The sequence below is a fragment of the Lactuca sativa genome, chromosome 4 (assembly GCF_002870075.4).
Source record: "Lactuca sativa cultivar Salinas chromosome 4, Lsat_Salinas_v11, whole genome shotgun sequence".
In the NCBI taxonomy this organism is placed as follows: Eukaryota; Viridiplantae; Streptophyta; class Magnoliopsida; order Asterales; family Asteraceae; genus Lactuca; species Lactuca sativa.
The window spans coordinates 7,270,517-7,289,288 of NC_056626.2; the positions used below are offsets into that span (position 1 = coordinate 7,270,517).

General features: G+C 34.9%; 1 long non-coding RNA gene across 2 annotated transcripts; it reads left to right on the top strand.

The window, feature by feature from the left end:
* Positions 1–1,707: 1,707 nt before the first annotated feature.
* LOC111891526 (uncharacterized) lies at positions 1,708–5,287 on the top strand. 2 transcript variants are annotated; one of them, XR_006190012.2, is made up of 6 exons: positions 1,708–2,268; positions 2,506–2,885; positions 3,461–3,763; positions 3,935–4,144; positions 4,767–4,834; positions 5,128–5,287. It is a non-coding gene; the product is annotated as an uncharacterized LOC111891526 (long non-coding RNA). The 2 variants fall into 2 exon arrangements; XR_002850232.3 differs by having other exon boundaries at positions 1,708–2,264.
* The last annotated feature ends 13,485 nt before the right edge of the window (positions 5,288–18,772 follow it).

Here is an 18,772-nt window from a genome sequence, read left to right on the forward strand (position 1 = left end):
TTGCGTGTGGGTTTTTACTTTTGGTTATTTTGTGTTTAACATAAAATTGATTTTGGAATGTTGATTACATAGGGATGTGGACTTATTGGTTTAAGAATAAAGGGGGTAATGGTCTTTTTTTATTTGACTTTGAATTTGAGTTCTTTAGGCACAAAAAATGGTTCAATAAGAATGAAGGGTATTTTGGTCCATTAAATATGTTATGGCATCTGGTAAAAAAATAAATATAAAATAAGATCTTAGATATGAGAAGGCCAATTTTTACTTTGAGTCTGGTGAAAAACCAACAAAAAAAACATTTGAGTGTTAGGTCAACTTAATTGAAGATTGTATAGCTAACTGGAGTTCAATTCACAAAATTTTGGGGTTTAATTCACTATACAGGTACCTTTCCATGGTTTTGATTCCATTTATATGTCTTATCTTTCATATTTGTATTTTTTATTTTCCTTATATGATCGGTTGTGTATCTGTCATATTTTTTATAAAAATATAAAGATTTAGATTAATGTTGTGCTAATTGATTATCTTTTTGTTGTTTTTTCATCATACCTTATCTTTATTATATGTTTTGTAGGATGAAGGTTCAAATCTTGAAGCTTTTGCAACCAAGAGCTTCTACCCTTCTTTTTTTGGAAGGTTTAGTTTGATTAAAACCACCTAAAATTCAATGTATTTTGATATAATCACTTAGGAAGCATAAGTATTCATAATTTTTTTTTTGCAGGACATTGCTTGGTTAAAGTCAATTTCAAAGTTGTCAGTTTTGATAAAGGGTGTATTGACAAGTGAAGATGAAAGACTGTAAGTTTATCATGTTTATGGGAAAAAGGGGATTTTAGCAAAGCTAAACAGGTTTTTAGTTATATAAACAAAAGGAGTTATCCACCAACTGTTATATCTAATACTACCCTTAAGGAGATTGATAAAGATCATCAAGTGATTCTCAATAATGAGATGATTGTTCTTCAGGTATAAGTTTATTTTTATTTTTCTTTGCTTTTATTTTGTTTGAAACATTAATTTATTCTTATTTTTTGCAATTTCTTGGATTTGATCTTATTGTCTATTATTCTTCACACCTCTCAATTGATGGTTTTATCGATGATATGAAGATTAAATTTTATTTTTTTAGCATTTTTATAGCTCTGCAAATATTTTCTTGATTTTCGTTTCTTCTACTTCTTATTTGGATTTTATTTATTCAAATAATGGTCAACTTTAACATTTGAAGGTGCTTCTTACCTCTATCCTCTTAAATATATTGTAAATTTATCCAATCTTTATTTTTTGATAAATAATGTTTGTGTCATTTTATAGGATTTACACGAGACAACAAAAATGGTTGCAGATAGAATGATGTTTTCAGAGGCACCTCTTTTATTTTCTCCTTGACAGATATTATTTTTCTATGTATTATTTTTATTAAATTGGAGATAATTTGAACTTACGATCAATATATAATCTAAACTTATGAAAATGAATGTTGTAGCTTACAATGGCTACTTTGTGTATATCTAATGAGGAGCATCAAGTTGTTGACTTTGAAAGGTTTAAATAGTTTCTATTTGTTAGCAAATTCATCATCTCTTATTTTTTTATAATATATTTTTTTGTTTTTTTAATTATATTATACAGATATTTGAACAACATATTTTCTATTCAACATCCAGCATGACCTGTTTATGAACTCAAGGTTTATCTTAATGCTATTCATCATCTGCTAAATATTCAACTATTTAATATTATTTAGTTTATTACTCAACATGTTTAACACATATAAGATGCATCTTTAGTGGTTACTGTGATACATGTGAAAATTAATTAAAGTTTGAAACCTTAATAAATAAATAAAGAAACTTTTCTATATGACTATAAATCTAAGTTTATCGATCTATGTTAAATTAATATTGCAAAATTATATTGAGATAATGTTGTGAATGTGTAACTAAATTGGAATTAAAAAAAAAAAGATAAACAAAAATAAAAAACTTTTTAAATTTAAGCAATTTGTAATATTTTAGACGTTCACTCTTTTCCATTTATTATGATTTTACAAGTTTACCCAAGAAGCTTTGAACTACCTGTTCTTGAAGAGAAACAGCGGACAATTTCCTCTTCTAAAAATGTCATATTTCATTGGGTGGTGCAGAAGCACCTTTGCTGGACATTGTTGATGCCATGGATTTGTCTCTGTATGAGAATCTTTTTGGTGAAAACAGTGAAACATGCCCTTTTTCTAGATGTTAGAAGTTTTGATTCCAGTAGGTATCATTATTTTATCTTTTTATTGCGTTAGAATAGTTACTTCTCTTTGTTTGGCTAGGAAATATTATCGGTTTTTATAACAATGCTTATTTTTTCCAAAATATCATCTTACTCTCATTATTTGTTTTAATTTTAACACATAGCAATGTAATTTCATGTAATTCATCATCAACTATATAGATAGCGTACTTATATAAACAATGAATAATAATTGATTGTTGGGTTTTCATTTTGAAGATAAATAAGATGAACTTCGATGTTGATGAAGGGATGATGGTAAAATTCTTAATCAACATGTTAAAAAATCAGGTTTGATTATTGTTTTCTATTTCTCTACTCGAACAGGTTTCATTGGTACCAGATACAAATTTTAATTGCTTTTTGTTTTACAATATTTTTAATAACTATGGTTTATCTGCTATTAGTTATCAGCAAGATTTTGACAAGGTTGTCTGGTCATCCTTCCATGATCTAGGGTTAACAGAACCAGTTTTTGTATACAGTCAACTACACATTTTTTTCTTGATAGTCTTCAAGTTTTTGTCCTATTAGCCATGTTGACTGTTGATGTCATCACTCAGCTTTGGCATTGTCTAATGCTATTATGAATCTATCAGGTATAACGTTTTTTTTATCATCTATTAATCTTTTTTTTTTTGGTGTTTTCATGTAGGAAATTAAATGAAACAATGACAATAGGCTTTAAAGATTTTGTGTTATATAATTTTTTGAATGGGCAAAATGTGAGAATTAGCAATGTATTTTCATTAGTTTATCAAATCAGAGCAACTTACTTTCATTTTATTTCTAAGCTATTTTTAATTTAATTTAGTTTAAGTTTTTGTTTTTGTGTTCATATTTAAGTATTGTAAATTGAAAGTATAATGGTTTAATAAGAAAAAAAGATTAAAAGAAAATTCTAAAAAATCTAGAAAGGAAAGTGTAATGATATATTACACAAACAAATGTAAGCACATTGCTATATCTTGCATTTACCATGGATTTGGCTAAATGCATGAAATAACAATGTAGTTTCATTGTTTGCCTACGATCACATGTATTCATTTCTATATTAAAAAAAATAAATAAAACTATATTGCTATTTATTGATTTTAGCTCTTAAAATAAATGTATATATTTAATTTTCTTTTACGAATTTGAACTCTATTGCCTTATCGATTTCTTCCCCTAGATGGCGTTTTTACCCCTACACCATGCATCCCCTATTTATGTCAATAAAACATGGTTCTTCATGGGTTGGCTATGTTTTGGAATCAAGAAAACAAGTTGGCGGCTAGATCTGAATACTCTAAGTCCAAAGGAAATATCAATCTAACTTAGCACATGCAAGATGTCAAAGATCAAGTCTAATTTAGCCCTTGGAAGTTGTTAAAAAGTTCATGTTGATGCTCAGTTTTAGAGAAGTACTCTGCTATTTCAGTTGTTCTCAAGCCCTCTCACCTTCAAGCACTTTCTGTAACACCTGGAATTTCAGGTATTATATTTATTCATTTTATTTTGAGTTTTGTGGAAGAACTCGGCGAGTTGGTGCGAAGACTCGCCGAGTAGAGACGCGATTTCTCACCCGGATTAATGACCGGACTCGGCGAGTCACATTGGTGGACTCGACAAGTCTGCGCTGTTTAATGAAACCCTAATTTCTCAGGTTTGGGGCTTATTTAAAGGGCCTTATGGCTGTCATTTGTGCTCACCAGTCCCCAGAGTGAAAACCTAGTGAGCTTGAGCGTTTGGAGTGAGATAAGGAGCCATTGTTGACCTTGGAGGTGTTATCTAGCAAGGGAAAGGAAACAATAGCCAAGGGGAAACAAGAGGATCAACTTCCTGAAGATCTGAGGTCCAGAACATCACGTTTGAGGTACTACTTTTCGATCCATTTCTGTTAAGGTGATGTTCATGTTGATTTAGGGCATATTGAGCCCTTTTGTGGCTAGATCTAGTGCTTCCTTGGTCCCTTAAGCGAATTAGGTCCTGGATCTGGACCCTTGGAGGTCCAGAGTGTCCCCTTGTCCAAGCTTTTTATGAATCCATGGAGGTATTGAGTTAGGATCTTTGTGCTTGAGGTCAAAACACCATTTATGAGTCATTAAGTGTGTTATGAACGCCAAGACTTGAACTTTACGTGATGAATAAGCTTGGAAGGACTGGATCTATGAGTTAGTGGAGCGGATCTTACCTCAGAAGGTCGTTTGGGGTTGTGCATGGAATGCACTCGCCGAGTCCATTCCCAGACTCGGCGAGTTGGTGCGGGTTGTTCAGTGATTTCGAACCAGGGGTTGAGTAACCGAGTCGGGTGAGTGACTCAGTGAGTCGGAAGGGACTCAGAGGAATCGGGTCCCCGTAAAGACTCGGCGAGTCCACGCCAGACTCGGCGAGTTGAGTTGACCGTTGACTGTTGACCGGAGTTAACCAGTGTTGACTTGATAGGGTTAGTCAACCTTAGTTGGGAAAGTGTTAATTAGAGATGTATTGTGTTATAGGAGGACTATAGCTCGGGAGATCGAGCACTAGTGATTTCAGGGATTTGCGAGTTATCGAGATACGCGATGTGAGTCTTCTCACTATACTATACCTTGAGTAGGTAATCAGAGTTATGTGACAGAGTATTTGTATGCTATATGTATGTTATGTGTTGTACTTCATTATTTCTATGTGATTTATGTTGTGCATGTTTATAGAGTTGGAACCGGAAGGTTCACAGAGTTAGAACCAGAGGGTTCACAGAGTAGGGTCTACGGACCCACATAGTTATAGCCTCGAGTGGCTAATATGTGCTACGTGTGGTATTTTGGGAAACTCACTAAACTTTGTGCTTACAGTGTTTGGTGTTATTTGTTTCAGGTACTAGTGATGACCGCGGGAAGGCGCCGGCCTGATCAGTACACACACGAGATTTTTATGTTATGAGATCTTGGGATTTTTATATGTTATGGATTTGAGTTTCAAACACTGATGTTTTTATGAATGCTAAATGAATTATGCTTTTATCAAATGCGAAAAATTGTTTTGAAATTTACGGTGTTACACTTTCATCAAATGGCATAGAAAATCTGACTTAGTATGAAGGGTGGTGTCTAAAGAAATCTCCTTATAGTTTACACCTTTAAGTCCATTAGATATTGTTCACCCGAAGATATGATGTGTGTTTCTTTTCACATGTATTTACCTTAACTATAGTGTCCATATACTTTAACTATTCCACCTCTCAATTGGTCTTTTCTAATAACTATATATTCAGTTGTTAAAAAAACATTATAAGTTGCAAGTTACTTATTGTTTCTTTGGGTAAAATGAAAGTTACTTATTGTTTCTTTCGGTAAATAAATGAAAGTATGTTGCTATTATGATAAATAAATGTAAGTCTATGCTATTATGGATTAAAAAAAGTATGTTGCTTATTTTTATTTTATTTTATTTTATTTATTATTATTATTATTATTATTATTATTATTATTATTATTTGCAATTTCACCTTATTTTTATCATATGATAAATTATTGTGTATATCTTTTGAATTGTTGGAATTTGTTGATTTTGAGCATTTTGGTAAATTGTTATCGGTGACTGAAGACAAGTAGCAAGAACAACACCAGATTCTCATAATGGGCAAGTTCGGTTTGATATCGAACTTTCAAAAAGTGAAAGCGGGTCGCACAAATTCTATAGATATCATATATTCTTGATTATAGACAGTGACTTTAAACGGCAAATAAGAATTACACTTAGTATGTAAACTTCTCATTTCGTGATTTATTTCCTTTTTGCATATACATATTCAGTGTAAATGCAAGAAAGAGCCATTTATTTGTCTATTATAACATCCTATTTTTATATATTTCTATTACGTTATTGTACATCCTCCCATTTTCTTTCCTCAAATTTTCAGTAGGAAAATAGAATGAGTTGTAAATACCTTAAAAGGACTAGAATCGCAAAAGATAAGAAAGACAATGATGTAAGTTACAACGTATTGTTTAAATTATCTAATTTCCTTATGATACAAAAATATTTTTCCATTCAACTTTTATTGATGAGTATTTTGTTAATTTATATTTATTTGTTATGTTTATTATTATCATTTTTTGATTTTTACAATTAGGATGTTTGCTAATATAGAAGTTGATCATTCAAAAAATCGGATACCACGGTCTTAACAATGCCACACATAAAAATTCGACGCAAGCGAGTTCTCCTGTTACAATACGACCGTGACATTCCAAGTTGCCTTTAACTTGATTTTAATATGTTTTAAGACATTCTTTTGGACCTTGCATTTTTTGCTAAATATTTTCTCTTAGAAAAACAATAATCCAATCATGCAACACGTATCTGAGTTGAACAATGATGCACAATCACATACATGGTGGATTACATATTCTTTTTAACACATAATGGCAAAATATATTTTATTTTTAAAGTAAGATTATATACAAAAAAACACATTAATTCATGCCCGGTCAACCCGTCCACTGGACGGGTATAACACTAGTTTATCATGGTATCAAGTTAGGGTTTTCAACATATCCCTATGTAACATACAAGTCAAAAAAAATCTTCCACTGGTCGATTTTTTTCCACTATCTTCCACTGCCCTTCACTAGAACGACCTCCTTCCACCGGTCATTTCCTCCCTGCTTCGGTTCAGCGTTGTTGTCGCCTTCTTGCAGTTCCCTATTGATGGAATAATTCAGAAATAGATTTATTTGTTTTTACGTCATGTTTTTATTGTGTGTTGAATAATTCAAGCCATGTTGGCTATTGAAGTCCGGTTCTTAAGGCAGTAGGGGTAGTTGCAGAAATTTTAGCATTTTTTTTGTTTAAATAGGTGGATAGTATGAACGTTGATTGTATCCCCTTTTTTACTTTCAAATCAGTGAATAAAAAAGGCTTCTTTCCTTCTTTGCCCCTGTTACTGTTCTATTGTTAATCACAGATTGCAGGCTTGTACAAAGCCAACAATTGGTATCAGAGCACACCTGGTACATGCCCAAGTATCAACCTAGAGAAGAAGAGATGGCAGGTAGTGGCAGTAATGGGAATGGTGACAAAGACGGGCAAATCACCCTGCACTACCCGATGTTGACAAGAAGCAATTACAGTGCATGGGAATCAAGATGAGGGTCTTTATGTTGGCCCAGGGTGTTTGGGATGCAGTAGAACCCAGAACTACTAACACACTTGTTGAAGCAAAGAAGGACAATATGGCTTTGGCTGCCATTTATCAGGGGATACCTGAGGATTTGCTGATGACATTGGCAGAGAAGAAGACTACCAAAGAAGCTTGGGAAGCCCTAAAAGTCATGTTTGTAGGGGCAGATAGAGTGAAGGTTGCAAGGATCCAAACACTCAAAGCTGAACTTGAAGCCATGAGTATGAAGGAAACGGAGAGTGTTGATGATTTCACCGGAAAAGTCATCAACACAGTCAGCACATTACGAACCTTGGGAGACAAGGTAGAAGAATCTCAAGTTGTGAAGAAACTATTGAGGGCAGTTTCGTCCAAATTTCTTCAGATTGCCTCGACACTCGAGCAATTTGGAGACTTGGAATCGATGTCTGTTGAGGAGGTGATCGGGAGACTTAAGGCGTATGAAGAACGGATGAAGAGCTCATGCGAAAGCGATGAGCGGAAACTCTTGTTGACTCACAAGGAGTGGTCCGATAGAAACAAAAAGAAATCAGAAGGTGACTCAAAACAAAGAGCAAGTCGAGGTGGTTTTAGTGGTTCTCGTGGCGGTCGTGGTAGAGGAAGAGGAAGAAACGGAGGAGGCCGTGGTGGTCGCGGGGGCAGAAGCGGAACACATCACCAAAAGGAGAACAATTCCGGTGCATCGAGTAGTCATGACAAGAGTAACATTCAGTGCTATAATTGCCAAGAGCATGGGCATTATGCATCTGAATGTAAGAATCCTCGAAAGGAACGAAGCCACGAGAGTAATCTGGTCCATGAGCATCATGAAGATGAACCTGCCCTGCTGCTGGCAACACACGAAGATGAAAAATTTGTCTTCTTGAACGAAGAAAATCTTAGCCCACAATTGAGAACCCATGGAAATACAAAGAAGTTATCCAGCACATGGTACCTAGACACAGGTGCCAGTAATCACATGACTGGAGACAAGACTAAATTTAGAAGCTTGAATGAATCGATTCATGGTTTTGTAAAGTTCGGGAATGAATCGAAAGTGAGGATTGAAGGAAAGGGGTCTATAGTCTTTAAATGCAAGAATGGTGGGCATCGAAAATTGAATGATGTATACTACATACCTGACTTATGTAGTAACATCATCAGTTTGGTTCAATTAGCAGAGGGAGGAGATGAGATCAAGATCAAAGACCCATTCTTGTGGGTACATGACTCAACTGGAAAACTACTCATGAAGGTTAGAAGGTCAATGAATAGACTCTACAAGATTGAATTAGAAGAAGATGTTGAAATATGCTTTGTCGGAGAAATAGAAGACTCAACGTGGCTGTGGCACAAACGCTTGGGGCACATAAATTTCAATTCACTAAAACAAATGGTTGATAATAACATGATCGAAGGAATGCCACAGATAACAACTCCCACACAACTCTGTGAAGGTTGCTTAGTGGGAAAACAAACAAGGGAACCATTTCCAAATCAAACGAGTTTTAAGGCAAAGAAAAAACTTGAATTAATCCTTGGTGATTTATGTGGTCCAATAACTCCTCCAATACCCTCTGGGAACAAATACTTCGTGTTGATGGTTGATGATTTCAGTAGAGTGATGTGGGCATATCTACTGAAATCAAAGGATGAAGCCTTACAATTGTTCAAGACTTTTAGAAGCAAAGTAGAGACTGAAACAGGGGAGAAGATTAAAGTATTCAGAACCGACCGCGGAGGAGAATTTCTCTCAAACAAGTTCACTCAGTACTGTGAAGAAACCGGATTAGAAGGCATTACACGTCTCCCTACTCTCCACAGCAAAATGGAGTAGTAGAGAGATGTAATCAAACTATATCGGAGATGGTGAGATGCAATTTGAAGACGATGTCCATGCCTGATGTATTGTGGGGAGAAGCTGTTTCGCACTCTGTGTATGTTCTAAACAAAGCTCAAACTAAAGCCTTGAAAGAAGTAACTCCGTATGAAAAGTGGACTGGAAGAAAGCCACATATAGCACATCTCAGGGTATTTGGTTGCGTAGCCCATATGAAAGTCGTTAAAGGGAATTTGAGGAAACTTGAAGATAGGAGCATGCCCCTGGTTCATCTCGGTGTAGAAAAAGGGACAAAAGCTTATAGGCTCCTAGACCCAGACACTGGGAAGTTGTATGTAAGTCGTGATTTCGTATTCGAAGAAAATCGAATTTGGAAATGGGAAGAGAGTGTCAAGATTAGGGCAACTCCAGGAGTAACCTTTACCGTCGAAGGATTTGATCTTGACGGGATTATTGATGATGGAGAATGGAGGTCAGACGCTCAAAATCAAGCAACATGATCAGATCAAATAAGTGGGTCTTTTTCTAATTGGCCCAATAGTGAGCGGTCATATATGTCGGGTCACCCACACTCAAGCCCACTGGATAGTCCGATATCGTCAAATACCCCATATACTCCAGTCGCACATGGTGACCACATTACGATCGAATCATCATCTCAGGAAACAACTCCGAGCACCGCTTCTCGCTCTACGGGCGGTGGAGCTCCCAAAAGGTTCAGGCTTCTTACCGATTTGTACGATAGCACTCAGGAAATTCATATACCCCCTGAAGAATTGATATTGATTCGAAACAATGAAGAACCCACATCATACCTTGAGGCTAGTAAGAAGAAGGAGTGGCGAGAGGCGATGGATGCTGAGTTAGCATCCATCGAAAAAAATAACACCTGGAAGTTGGTTAATCTCCCAAAGAATCGCAAGGCCATCAGATTGAAGTGGGTTTATAAACTGAAGAAGGATCCAAGTAGGAAGATCGTCAAGCATAAAGCCAGAATTGTAGCGAAGGGGTATGTACAATGGCATGGGATCGACTATGATGAGGTATTTGCCCCCGTGGCCAGAATTGACACAATTCGCCTAATCTTAGCCCTAGCAGGTTCAAATGGTTGGAAGGTTCACCATCTGGATGTCAAATCGGCATTCCTGAATGGAAACCTAGAAGAGGAAGTTTACGTGAGTCAACCGGATGGCTATCAGAAAAGAGGCCAAGCTCACAAGGTGTACAAACTTTCCAATACACTCCCCTGTTACTGTTCTATTGTTAATCACAGATTGCAGGCTTGTAAAAAGCCAACAACTATCACAGGTGTTGATCACCCCATGTTCTGCCATCACATGTATCCTTTTTCTTTTCTCTCTGGCGATTGCATCATCTGTTTTTTGCTCGATTGGTTTTGTATTGGGTGTATTGTTGCAACCTCACATCTCAATCCTACTCATCTTGATCGATTATCATGTGAGGTAATCAATTATGTCCACATGTTCTGTCTCATCCTCTACCACAAAATTGTCTACATTAACACTTGTATGCTCCCTTACGAATTTAGAATCAGTTTAGTTTTAAACTGAATGTCGATGGGTCTCGGTACAATCTATGGCGTCAAATTTTCTCCAACATGTGTAGATAGACTATAAGATATCGTCACATCTCGGGTAAATCTCCCTCACTGGAGATGATGATGAGGAATGGTATCATATGATGCTCGGATAAAGTCTTGATTTATATCACATGTGATCCCAGTCCGCTTCAATTTATTTCAAGTGACGATTGTACGTACTGCAAAAGATCTTGGTGACAAGCTTGAGAATTCTTTCGGAATAATAAGATGTATCGGATATTGCAACTTCATGATCAATCTCTAACACCAAAAAGGGTTCCAACTCCATTATTAAGTTTTGTCACACTCTTAAGAACTTTATAGACGATCTTAAAGATACGGAATCACCTATCACTGACATTGAATTAGTGATGTAGATTCCCTGGCAATTACCTCCCTCGTATCACAATATCGTTGATGTGATAACTAATACCAAGTCATTTCCTTCTTAGAAGAAAAAAATATGCTTCTTTTGCATGAATCCCATGAAGTTGCGACCGACTCCATTCTTGATCCAACCGTATCTCAAAGCTCGTCTCTTTTTTCAATCTCCACCAACTCGGGAAAATCTAAAAACCAGTAGTCTAAAGGTCGAAATAATAAAAAATATGGCACCAAAAATACTTCACAAGGTGGATATATGGATCAACAACAACAGTTTTCAGGTCTCTTGTGTCACGGATCGACTCTGGGTCACTCTAGCTCTACAGGTGCAGTCCTCTCCGACTTAGCAACTGATTTCAACGCCTTTCTTCATTTAGCTCCATCCACGTGTTTATACCATGTGGCTACTGTAGTGATGCTTGACAAAAAGAAATAGGCATAATCATGTAAATACATAAAAATAGAGTAGATCGACTAGCTTTAAACTTTTATTTGCAACCCATAATGACCGAAATTCCCATGCTTTTCCATGTACACTCAATTGGAATAAAATAATCTTTATCTTGACTGATCTACACACAACTGTCCAAGAAAATGACAAAATGCCCTGTTTATGTTCTCTAAAACTCGGAAGGACGCAACAAGGGTAAAATTGCAACTTTTATTTCATGGAAGCCAAGTGACATAACTCCATTTTTATTGCTTTTCTTTTTCTTTTTCTTTCATAAAACATGACCACGTGGATGACACAAAATTCGACCATTTCTTTGATTTTCTTGTATTTTATTATTATTCTTTTTAAAATTTTTAACTAGAAAATGAATTAAACTATTGAAAAACTTTAAAAAAATTACAACAATAATTTACATCACACATTTCTTCAGCGAGAGAGACAACTAATGTAGACTTTTAAAAGTTCACTCTCACTTTCTCATAAACTAACAAACTTTAGGAACCCATTACAGAATGGGTTTTGGAACATACCTTACTTTTGAAAGATTCTGATAAGATTAAGGGACATTTGCTCTAGGATTATGAACTTTTCTCTTCTTTCCAAGAGACTTTTAATTCCGATGTGTCTTTCTAACTCTATCTCTTGGCTTTGTTTCATCATCAGGAGATATATTCTTGGGAATCCACACTTGCTTCATCTTTTGGTTCTGGAGATGACTTCTTTAGAGTTAAACCACGTATCTTATTCAATTTCAATTGATATTACATCAGATCATTTTATATATAATAGAATATTACATTTAGGTACCCTCTGCTTATTATAAATATAAAACACAGTCTAACATTCCCCCGCAAGTTGAGGGCGAGGAACGACCTGCAACTTGGATCGTAAGAATTGGAATCTCTGAGAATATAAAGGCTTTGTAAAGACATCTGCAATCTGATACCAAGTTAAACCACGTATCTTATTCAATTTCAATTGATATTACATCAGATCACTTTATATATAATAGAATATTACATTTAGGTACCCTCTACTTATTATAAATATAAAACACAGTCTAACATTTAGAATCCAAATCTTATTTGTTTGTTTTTCCTTGTAAGAAATATCATTAAAACAAGAACATACATTAGAGAATTTACCATCCTATGTGTCTTCTGATGTTTGGAGTTGAAGATGGCTCTTAAGTCTTGACATGGTGAGATGGAGTCTTCACAACTTGAGATCTTGGTAGTGTCAAAGGTCTTGTCAGCTTGAACAAACTTATCAGTGTGAACTGATTTGTCAGCATGTGCTCAAGCTTTTTCAAATATGAGCAGCTTGTGGTTTCTCAACATGAAGCTTATCAGCGTAAGGGTTGTCAATGCAAGAGCTATACTTATATTCATCAGGGTGAAAACATGGATTTGTTGATGATGAATTCTCTTCAGGTATATCTTATGTTTGAACACTAACAGATGAAAAACTTTTCTTTTTCACATCTTTTTCTTTGATCTTCTCTTTTAAATCTAACACCTTTTTCTCCCTTTCAACCAGTTTCTTCTTTAAGTCTTCTATATCTTCTTGTGTCTGATTGATGATTTTGTGTTTCATATCAAGTTCAACAATGAAAAACATAAATATAGGAGCCTTTGGATCATATATGAATTGATCTCAAAAAATCCCTCGTTACTGCTCAAAGGAGCAGTAATAGGTAGGGATGACAAGATTTGAAGATCAGATCTGTAAAACATGATAAAGGGCTTGCATCGATTGTTCTTTTATTTTTTCGAACCATTATGTTTTTCTTCATCAAGAACGTTGTATCTTTTTTTATTCTTCCACTTATGAATTCGTTTCTCATCTGAGAAACATTATAAGGACCAAATGTATTAGATGCAGTTAGATAGTATCAAAGATAAGGGAAAATACCATATACATGAATATATACTAATCTATTCTACTGAATCCCTTCAATCATTGGATTGTATCTAATCTACATATAACTTAATCTGGTATATAAGGAATGGAATAGATAAGATCTTCTCCAGATTCGAATATCAGCACCAACACATCAAATGTTGATCAAAACATCAACATGAGCGTCAAGGAGATCAGCTTTAGCATCAACTTCAGCTTTAGTTGGGTATAACCATCAGCGTGTGTCATCAGTGTATTACTAGATTAGTGTGTCATCAATGTATAACCATTAGGGTATGGAGTCTTCAGTGAATGGTGTCTCCGTGCCTTTTGCGCTGATAGAGTCTTTAAGGTCTTTTGCTCATCAGGGGATGATCTTCATTCTTCGACATATAAACTTCCATTGGCATATCAGATACTATAACTATAATGCATATATTTTGCATCATCAAATCTATACAAATGAGTGGCCCAACATGCTTATTTAGGTTTTGAGGGAAACTTAAAAGGACTCTGGTTATTATAATGAATATTACCAATTTGCTCATGACATTGGACACTATTTCCAACATAAGCCACTTATTACCTATCAACTTTGTATTCAAGTTTATTCTTTTCAAGACATCAATGACAGACTCGGAACATCAACGTTTGACATTAATAGATTCTTCTGGAGACATCTCATCAATCAACTTGTCTACGGAAAATGGAAGTGGATCTACATATTCCATGGTTACTAATTAGTGTTGCTAATGAACGGATGAGAGCTGATTGGAAATGAAGTGGGGGAGGATGAAGGTTTGCAGGGTTGCGTGAAGTTCCCAATGTGACCGTGTTTGCATTTTTCGGTTCAGGGTCAAGCAGTGTGGGAATTATTTGTTTGTACTTTTCCATAATGATTTTAGTTTTTAAATAGAAAAGAATCCCAAGTTGGGATTCATAAGTCAAATACAAATCCTTTTGGGGGATGAGTAAATAATTTTAGTAATCTGAAATGAAAAAACATCCTTAAAGTGTGAGAAAAGGATTGAGTAAATAAGTTATTAATCTGAATTGGAAAAAAATCCTTAGAGAATGAGAAAAGGGTGTACTTCGAGGAATGGAAGAGAACGAAGAAGGCGAAGATGGATATTGACACGACAGACAAATGATCTCATCATCACAATAAGAAGAATGTATCCATTCAAATTCAAATTACCTATCAGATTTGTAGTTGAGCTTATTCTTTTCAAGATATCAATGGTAGACTCTTCGGTGATCTTTGAAACTAACTAAATTGTCTATGTTTATTAATTGCATATTTAGGTTTCGAGGTAACCCAAAAGGACTTTGATTATTATAGTGAATATGACCAATTTGTTTATGACCGTGAACACTATTTCTAACAGAAGCCACTGATCTGTATGTCTTCACCATGTAAACAATGTATCTATTCAAATTACCTATCAGCTTTGTACTCGGGGTTATTCTTTTCAAGACATCAATGGCAGACTCATCGGTGATCTTCGAAAAAATCCTCCGAACAATGATGTCTGGCATTAATAGATTCTTCTGGAGACATTTATCTTCATAAACTGTAACAACCTGTTATTTCAAGTAAAAAAAAGTCAATATAAGTCAAACTTATTAAATAAAAATCAAATATTCTAACAAAAGTCAAATAATTAAATAGCTAAGGATTTAATTTATATAATAAGTGATTTATACCCCTAATAAAATGGTTTTCGATATTTGGAATCAAATTCCAAACGAAAACCGAAAACCTTATGCGAAACCCCACTTTTCGAACCGAAAACTACATAGAACGCAAACCACTTGGACCGAAAACTCTAGCTTTCGGTTGGAACTAGGCCAAATCAAGGATTTCGGTTGAATGGATAGGCCGAAATCTCATTCCTAGGCAGCGACACGCAATCCAAGGTGATAAAATACACCTTCCAATGCACTTGTCAAATCATATATAAATATATATGACCGAAATCTCTACCCCATTCTCACATTGATTTCACTACGAAATCCTTCCATTTTGCTCTCAAAATTCATAAGGCAATCTTCATATCTTCAAACAATTTCCCAGAAAACCTTCAAGTCTTCAAACCTTCATAAGAATATCGTCAAACGCCCAAACCATTTCCCAGGAACTCTTTTACATTTTGTAAGTATTTTATACAAACTAATGTTATTTAACACTTTAAATCATTAGTTTATCTAACTTACACATATTATTATATGTTTAATATAATTAGTATACGACTATTATCATGCATTCTAACGCGAAGAACATCGTCACCCTCTTCGTTATCAAACCGCGAATACACACTCGAGGTGAGTTCATACCCCTACGTTTTCATGATTTTTCATTGTTTTAGGGGGGGGGGGGGGGGAATACAAGTAAAACACAAGAAATCTTGTGTTAATATGTAAACTATTTCGAATTTATCTCAACTGTTGTTTTTACCAATATATATATATATATATATATATATATATATATATATATATATATATATATATATATATAAAATTAAGATTCTATAAGCTTAGAAGGTGATTTCGCCTTATTTCTTGTTCCTTGTTTGGTTGTGGGCTTAGGGTAGAATCATTTATTCGACTATCTTTTCAATCTTATTTATATATACCTTATATATAAGTATAAAAGTTATTTCAACACATTAAACAAAAAGAATATTTTCATAACTTATTTTATTACCATTTGTACAAAAACATCTAAATTTCATGGAATATCTTTATCACGGATTTACGATTATAAACATTCAAAATAGTTAAAAATACAAATGTTTTCATTTCAACAGAACATACAAGTTAAACTATAATAGGTATAGTTTATGAAACATACATACAATTTCACTAAGTTCGTGATACAATACGGAAACAAACATATAAACTATAACAGGTATAGTTTATGAGATGTACATACAATTATTCATTACAAAAAGGGCTTTTCATTATTCTACATGTAACCGTTAATATAGATTTGTGAGACACACATCAAGTACTTATCCAAGTACCAACGAAAGACCTAAAATTATAACTAGAATCTCCTGGAGGAAGAGCGTGACACTTGGGTATAGATATATACGGGACTGACAATCACGCACCTAAACTGTTAGCTACAGTTAGGCCGACAGGCTTAAGATGACAAATGTCGTACCAATTCTGACGCCTGAAGAACATCATATTTAGGTCATCTTAGGTCATTAAGGATGGTTATAATAACTCATAATTTGGTATTAATAATACGATTAGTGTATGAATACATAAACAACTTCATATAGTTTTATTTAATAATAAAACTACAATACAAAATTTTACAGCACAGCTGGTGGATCCAGACACATTAATTTACAGAGTTTCATATAAGTACAACTACATTATAGTATTTTCCAATATAAGAGCAACTTACATTTCTGGAAACGTTCATTTTATGATTTTATGTGAATTAAAACTACATCATATTATATCAGAGTACAACCACATTTACATGTTTTGGTCTTAGGGTATTACGACTACAATTCATATACAACATAAAATATAGGATTTTCTGGAAGAACATACTAACGTTTTTAAGGAACAAATCACAGTCTTCTAATACTAACATACTTATGAACTCACCTACTTAATTGTTGACACTCTTTTCAAAACCACTTGCATTTTCAGGAAATCAGTAAACAGGTACACAGGTTTTGAGAAGACGGAGCTTTATAGAGTCACGTCTTTTAGTTTTTTCTATACATTTTGGTGTCAAGTATACATTGATTTGAACACAGATGTAAAAACTATATATTATCAATATCATGGTTGTTGTACTTTGATTCCTATTATTCAATTGTTGTGATACTATACATGACGTCATCCGCCCCAAAAGTTTTCGCCATTTCGGTTTGAGGGTGTGACATCAACCTGTCTATGGAAAACAGAAATGGATCTACAACATCCATGGTTACTGATCAATGTCGCCAATGAATGGATGATAGTTGTTGGGAACTGAAGGTGAGGAGAATCCTTAGAGACTAAGAAAAGGGTGTACTCCGTGCAATGGAATAGATGGAAGGAAGTGAAGATGGATATTGAGACGACAAACAAATGCTCTCATCATCACCATGAGAAGTGTGTGAGAGGATACAATTCCTTGCCTCCATTGATAATACCGAAACATATATATATATATATATATATATATATATATATATATATATATATATATATATATATACACACACACACAAAATAACAATAATCAAGCCTAACTAATAGCCTGACAAATAGGAGGTAATTATCTACCCTAAAAATATAAGATATGTACAATATTTACCATATAACAATATATACTAATACTAATAGTCCCCCGCAGTTGAAGTGGGAGCTTTGTAGACGCTTAAATTGGATCGGAAGCTCTCAACAAGTTACGTGGAAGGCCCTTAGTAAATATTTCTGCGTATTGGTAAGCGGAGGGTACATGGAGAACACGTATATCCCCGACCCGCACTTTCTCTCTAACAAAGTGAATGTCCATTTCTACGTGTTTTGTTCGGTGATGCTGGACGGGATTACCTGAAAGGTAAACTGCTGAGATGTTATCACAATATATCATAGTAGATTGTCGAACCGGAACATATAGCTCAAGTAGCAGATTATGAATCCAGTAGGTTTCAATCACTGCGTTAGCGACCCCTCTATATTCAGACTCGAAACTGGATCTGGAGATGGTCGGTTGTCTTTTAGAGGACCATGAAACCAAATTATCGCCAAGAAAGACGCAATAACCTGATGTGGATCGACGAGAATTAGGGCATCCCCCAAGTCGGTGTCAGAGTAAGATGTGAGATTATAGCGTGGAGAACTTTGGATGTTGAGACCGAAATCAATAGTTCCCTTGGTATAGTGAAGAATACGCTTCATGAAGTGAAAGTGTGGTTCTCGTGGAGCATGCATGAAGAGACAAACTTGTTGGACGGCATATGCGATATCCAGTCGAGTAAAAGTGAGATATTGGAGGGCATCGGCTAAGCGACGGTAGAGATTTCCATCTGGAAGAGGCTCACCAGTCGTGGCACTCAATTTGGAAGACGTATCAACTGGCGTGGTGGACAGATTACAAGTGTCCATGGAAGCTCGTTTCAGAATTTCTCGAGCATACTGTGCTTGGGATAAGAACAA